The sequence below is a fragment of the Cyclopterus lumpus genome, chromosome 7 (genome assembly GCF_009769545.1).
Source record: "Cyclopterus lumpus isolate fCycLum1 chromosome 7, fCycLum1.pri, whole genome shotgun sequence".
Lineage (NCBI taxonomy): Eukaryota > Metazoa > Chordata > Actinopteri > Perciformes > Cyclopteridae > Cyclopterus > Cyclopterus lumpus.
Genome location: NC_046972.1, coordinates 21,064,075 through 21,070,074, shown reverse-complemented (window position 1 = coordinate 21,070,074; position 6,000 = coordinate 21,064,075). Strand labels below are relative to the sequence as shown.

The 6,000-nt window shown below is 45.4% G+C and overlaps 1 protein-coding gene across 2 annotated transcripts in view; it reads left to right on the top strand.

Moving 5' to 3' along the window:
• Positions 1 to 3,610: 3,610 nt before the first annotated feature.
• LOC117733379 (nuclear receptor coactivator 3-like) overlaps positions 3,611 to 6,000 on the top strand; it is a 45,829-nt gene continuing 43,439 nt past the window's right edge. For both annotated transcript variants that reach the window (XM_034536989.1, XM_034536988.1), the window contains exon 1: positions 3,611 to 3,755. The gene's annotated coding sequence lies outside the window, so the exon portion shown is untranslated. The remainder of the gene's footprint in view (positions 3,756 to 6,000) is intronic.

Below are 6,000 nucleotides of genomic sequence, written 5' to 3'. Positions count from 1 at the left end.
CTCGTTTGGTGGCATGCGGAACCGCGTCGGTGTCCTTGTAAAAAGCCTTCGATCAATTTCAAACAACACACCCATCTGTGTTTATTTTCCTACGGCAGAGACAAACAAACACATTTTGGGCTGAAAGTCACCCGCGTCACACATCGGTCACTCTGGAAAAAAACGGTCGTGTGCCGGAATTTTTCGGTAGAACTTGAAGGCCGGCTGTTGGCATATTGATTCTGACAAGCGAACATGGCATACTGTGTGTGTGTGTGTGTGCGTGTGTCATGCTCTGGTCACGAGTCACAGCATGTGACTTCCGACATACAGGTTCTTCTCTCCGACGTTGTCCATTTTTATCGAGCACGGTTCTCATCATTACGCGTGCGAGAGTTATCCACGACATAATTACGGTCAGCGGAAAAAAGTGCAGCTCCTCGTGAAGGTCACCGTGAAGGGAGCGCGCTCACCTCAATGTTACATTAAAAGCGACAAGTGGAGTGGGTTGTACGAGCCACTCATCGGTAGCCGGTATATGATCCAACGGCCTTCCGGATTTTTGGAGAAGCGGACAGGAGCCAAAAAATGTCTCTTCCCCTTCTAAAAACATATATTTTTTTCTACGCATTTCTTACATTGTTCACATTTTTCTATCGTAAACACTATTCTTTGATATATCTCCTGGCATAAGTTATGGCCAACTGTGTTTATTGTCATGCAGCAAATCACCAAGACAAACTTCCTCGCACGTGCCAACCACCTTGGCAATGAAGCCGTTTCTGATTCTCATAATCTCACGAACGGTTTCTCTTCTCTCTGACCGCATTTAGATTTGACGCTTTATTGGCTCGGTGCAATCACCCAGTGGACTCAGATGTGCTCCAAGTCTTCATTTGTTTTTTAAAAGGGAGGCTTAAACATCTAAATCCTTTGGCTACAGGACTTATCACAGTATTGTGTCTTTGAGTGTGTGACTGTGTGTATTACAGGGCCACAGTGCAACATGAAGCATACACATTTAGTTTGAGTGGATGCACAGTTGGTTTATTTGTGTATGAAACGGACAATTCACTTTAATAAAACCTCAAATTTAATCAGAAATAGTAGTTCAACTGAAATACAATTCTAGGGATCTTCCTGATCGTTTGCTTTTCAAGAAAAGTCACAAAAGAAAATGTTGCATCCCTTTCCGAAGTTACATTCTAATCACATGTTTTTCTCCTTAGCCGTTCTTTTAGTGTTGCCTGATGAATTATGCCTGACCCGCGAGGCTAATTGCTTTGAGCCTTCTCCACAAACCCCATTTCGACATCTCTGTGCTCTCCGTGTCGTCTCGTGCACACTTATCTTCAGCTTGAACGCCCCTCCCTCACTTCCACAGTCAAACATGGTGTAGTTTTTGCCTCATTTTCGCTCCGTGTTCCTTTCGAGCTACGACGCATCCTCTCCTCCGTCACATCGACAACTCCCCACTCCTTCTCTCCCCTTTTCATACTTAGTGTGTCTTTAACACCTATAGGTTTCCCCCAGCTACACTTCCCTTCAGGCAATAGGCACCATTTATCATTATCTGTGATCTTGTCTCTGCGTCTTCTTAAACGGCCTTAAACTAAACTCGACTATCTCATCATCTTGTCTCACTTCTCTCTCACCTTTCCAGTTCTCATCTTATTTCACCCCCACTGTCATTGACACAACAGGCTCCTTGCCGTGTGTGTGTGTGTGTGCGTGTCTGTCAATCTATCTGTGCTCTTGTCCGCCTGGCATCACCATAGTGACGGTTTCTTGGTGCTGTCAGCCCCTGCCTTGTGTATCTTGGCAGCCGACGTGTCCCAGTTCACAGGCCGCACGGCTCCGACGTCACTGCTCCACGTCGACCCTGCCAGCTCACACACGGAGCCCACATATGGTCCTCATCTATAAGAGATGGGGGGGGGGGGGGGGGGGGGGGCCTGGAGGAGCCACAGTCCCTTCTCTGAAACTAATGGGGTTCACAGAAGGCTGTGACGAGAAGACTGCAGGACGGGAAGTGACATTTTAGCATTTGTCTGTTTCATGGGGAAGAAAAATCTGAGTTTTGATACAGGTGCACATAATATCTCTATTGTGAATTTAATATACAGCAAGTGTTCCATATGAATATGAATTGTTAGATCGAAATATGACATAATTTCATAGCCATGACGTAAAGATGCAAGTACATATTCCATAAAATACCACCATATCGGTAGTTATGATTATTCACACTTTACATTTCACTCACAACTGCATGCATGTCTACAAAATAACGGTTGCATACAGTAAGTATTCAAGAAAAAGAAAATATAGATGAATTGATTGAGAGAAAATCAACTCTTAATCATAACCAGGGGTGGAAGAAGTACATAGATATTTGATCTAAGTAAAAGTGGCAATACCACAGTGCAGAAATACTCAGTTACAAGTAAATTATATGCATTTAAAAATGTACTTTAATATATATATTAAATATACAAGGAGAAAAGTAAAATACTCATTTTTATGTGTATGATGTTTATTATATTATTAGATTATGATTACTCATTTTTACTCATTATTTCTGCTATTTTCTTGTCACATATGGGATGGTTTTACCTCTTTGGAGCAATAAAACCTAATCAATCAATCAATAAAAAGTGCTCAGGGCTCACACAATGACATCACCTTTGACGAGAGGTCACAAGGTAATACATCCATTTTTTCTAATATGAAAGCTTTACAGTTTTGCGAAGGAACGTACACAAATATTGACAACCTAATCAAGTGTATATGCACAGCTAGACTTTTATCATTTCTGCTGCAGCTTTACGACCAGCGTATTCTTATCAACGCCTCACTGTCTATTTTATTGATCATTATATTACCAGGACACATATGATGTACATTAATCTTCACTTGCCTGCCTTAGATGAAGGCTACTCCACAAACAAGTTGAATGCAAGGACATTTATTGAAACTGAATCGGTAGACGTATACATTAAAATGTCTAAAACAGGAAAAGCATTCTTTTTTTTATTTAACAAAATGCTTGTCTGTAAGTGCATTATTTGTATAATGCATTGGGTAAAACGTGCAAAACCACCGGTATGGTCCATGGTAGTGGAAGAAACTAATCACACATAAAAGACTACTTTAATTCATCCAAAGAGAACCAACTCATCTGTATCAGGATTTTTTTTTTAAACCTCCCGGTCCTAATTTACTTGCAAGTTTTAGGATGTCTGGTTTTGTGTCACCCGCTTCCAGCTAAACGCCTTCTTTTTGATGGAAAGTCTGGTGCTTTTTTTTTTTTTTTCCTCTCCCTTCTTTTTAGCCTCCAGGCCCCAACGAAGCAAACAATTCCGTGTTTGCGTGTCAGTTAACTGGAAAGACACAACGTGTCATCTCCGCTCTGGTATCGTCGCTGACATCCGTCTGCAGGCTGCTACAGAAGACGGTGCCCGTTTCGCCACCTCCAACGCCACCTCTACCTCTCCCTCTCCGCCCCCCGCTCCTCCTCCGCCTCCTCCTCCGCGGTGGTTGGAGTCGACCCTGTAGTCCGTGTCCGGGTTGTGACGCAGCGGCCAGAAGCGCGGCGCTCCGCCCGAGCGAACTCCGTTACCCAGCAGCCCCCGCGACGCCCCAACTTACAGAACTGGCTTCTTGGGTTTCGGGAGTGTTTCCCATTTAAACAAACAGTGCGGAAGATGGCGGAGAGTTAATGGTGTAAAGAAGAATTTGTATCGATCCCGGCGGAGCGAGACGTCCACGAAAAGGTAAGCTCGTGCAAGCGTGTTTTTTGCGGAACAGCCGTGGGGTGTTTCACGCGACTTTTGCGTTCCTTTTGCATTTCGATAGAGGACGGAAATGTACTGACTTGTGTTCCCAGCGCCAGTGCACACACACACACACACACACACCATATTGGCATCGCTACGGCGCGGAGGGCACAGTGCACGGTCATTTAGTCCATGACAGCGAAAGATTTACCAACCGGGCTCGTCGCGGCGGTGAAGTGCACGCGAGGCGTTGCGTTCGCTTGTCACCTTTTTGTGCTGCAAAAAGAGAGAACCCTTTTTATTTGTGTGTGTGTGTGTGCTTTTTGGATCAACTTAACTTGATCACGCAAAGCTGGCCAGTTTTACGCACAAGCTGGTGGGATCGCAGAAGTGTTTCCAGAGCATCTGGAAGTTTTGTGTGTGTGTGTGTGTGTGTGTGTGTTTGTGTGGTTGGTGGTGGTGGTGGTGGGGGGGGGGGGGGGGGGGGGGGATCACACACGCGCGTGAACACTCGCGTACTAACGCGTAAACGCACGCGTTATTAACTCATTTTGGGTATTTTCTCTCGCCTCGCTGCCCAACAGCTGATCCTGACGCAACATGAGCGAAGGGTCTGGTCGGAAGGGTTTGTTGATCAAACGCGCGCAGACGTGATCAACCGTGTGTCGCGTGCAGCGTGTTTTATTTTAACGAGGCTCCCGGTGTGTGTTTTTACTGGGCTTGTTACTACAAACGTGCCATGTGGGACGAGGCAGACGATGCTTGACCGCCTGTCAGTCAGCGAGAGAGAGAGAGAGAGAAAGATATAGAGAGGAAGAGATAGAGAGAGGCATCTCTATTGTACGAGTCGGCACATTGAATGGAGCGCGCATTGGCTGTAAATGTGTGAGGTGAAGTCGTGAATGGTCGCCGTGCTCCTGTTATCCCCTACTTAGGTCTCCTTCATACACCACTCCTGTCATCTGCCTCATCCTTAATGCGTCTCCACTGTGTTTCTGCAGGGGGCAGCAACGTGGCCCTGTGTGTGTGCGCGCGTGCACACTACACGCACACGCACACACACACTGACGCTGTCCTGTAACCCTGAAGGCACCACAGCCGTGAGCCGTTTGTGTACGTGCGTGTAAAAAGCACCACGTCCTTGAGCACGACACCAGGGTCCTTGCTCACAATACCTGCTCCCACTGGATAATAGCAGGCTGCTCTTCAGTGTGTGTGTGTGTGTGTGTGTGTGTGTGTGTGTAAACAGCAGTTGAATGGGAGCGTTGCAGATGGGTTTTGTGTGTCCGTCCATGTGGACACGTGAGGGATGTGTGGTTGAGTGTGTGTGTGTGTGTGAGAGGGTGTACATTTAGATTAGTTTCCCCTTGTGGCTGATTTAGGCAACAACCACTGATTATTTGCTTTATGCATTACTCTGTCGTAATTTCTAATCTATGAAATGTGAGTTTTTGATTGATAAATTACTTTATTAAACACCTTCATGTCCGAAATATAAAACCTTCTAAAAAAAATAATAAAAATGTACAATCGAAAAGTCAGTATAAGCCAAAGTGGTGATGAATCAAAGCCACAGAGGCGAGAATATGGTAAAAATATGAGCGCTGTCTTCGACCAAAGACATTCTTAATCAACTAAGACTTATACAATTGTGGCCGATGCGCTGATTTAATCGTCAGCTAAGGTGAATTCCTCCAAAAAAGGAATCCCACAAAAGCGCCGCTTTTAACTTGTGTTCACCAGAAAATGTGTTCACAAGAGTCTCAACTGATTGACTAACAAGACGCAGCGTTGCTAATTCTTTATGTATTTGTTACGGCTCTGTTTTGCATGAACAAATATTACAAAATATTGTGGCAGTGATACGGGCTTCTTGTCTCACTGCCTGCTTATTTATTTTGTCTATTGTCAGCTCTTGAGTGAGTGATTTTAACCAGCCGCTTGCTTGTTAGGGGATTCAACAATTCATCTATTTTCAGAATTATTGGCAATGAAATGTGACTTTTCGTTGAATAGACTAACTGCTGCAGCTCTGTACGGCTGAATCGTCCGTGTGTCAGGGAGTGGTGACGAGAAACGCCCTGGTCGTGCTCCATGGCAGCCCTCTCCTGACAGACGTACAGTCAACTCTGGCCCGGGTCCCTCTGCACACGTGGAGACCGAGGAGGGGCGTGGGCAAGCTGCTCAGACCCGTGAGGGGTCTTCGCTTAGCGGATGGTGGACAGTGAGGCATGATGTTTGC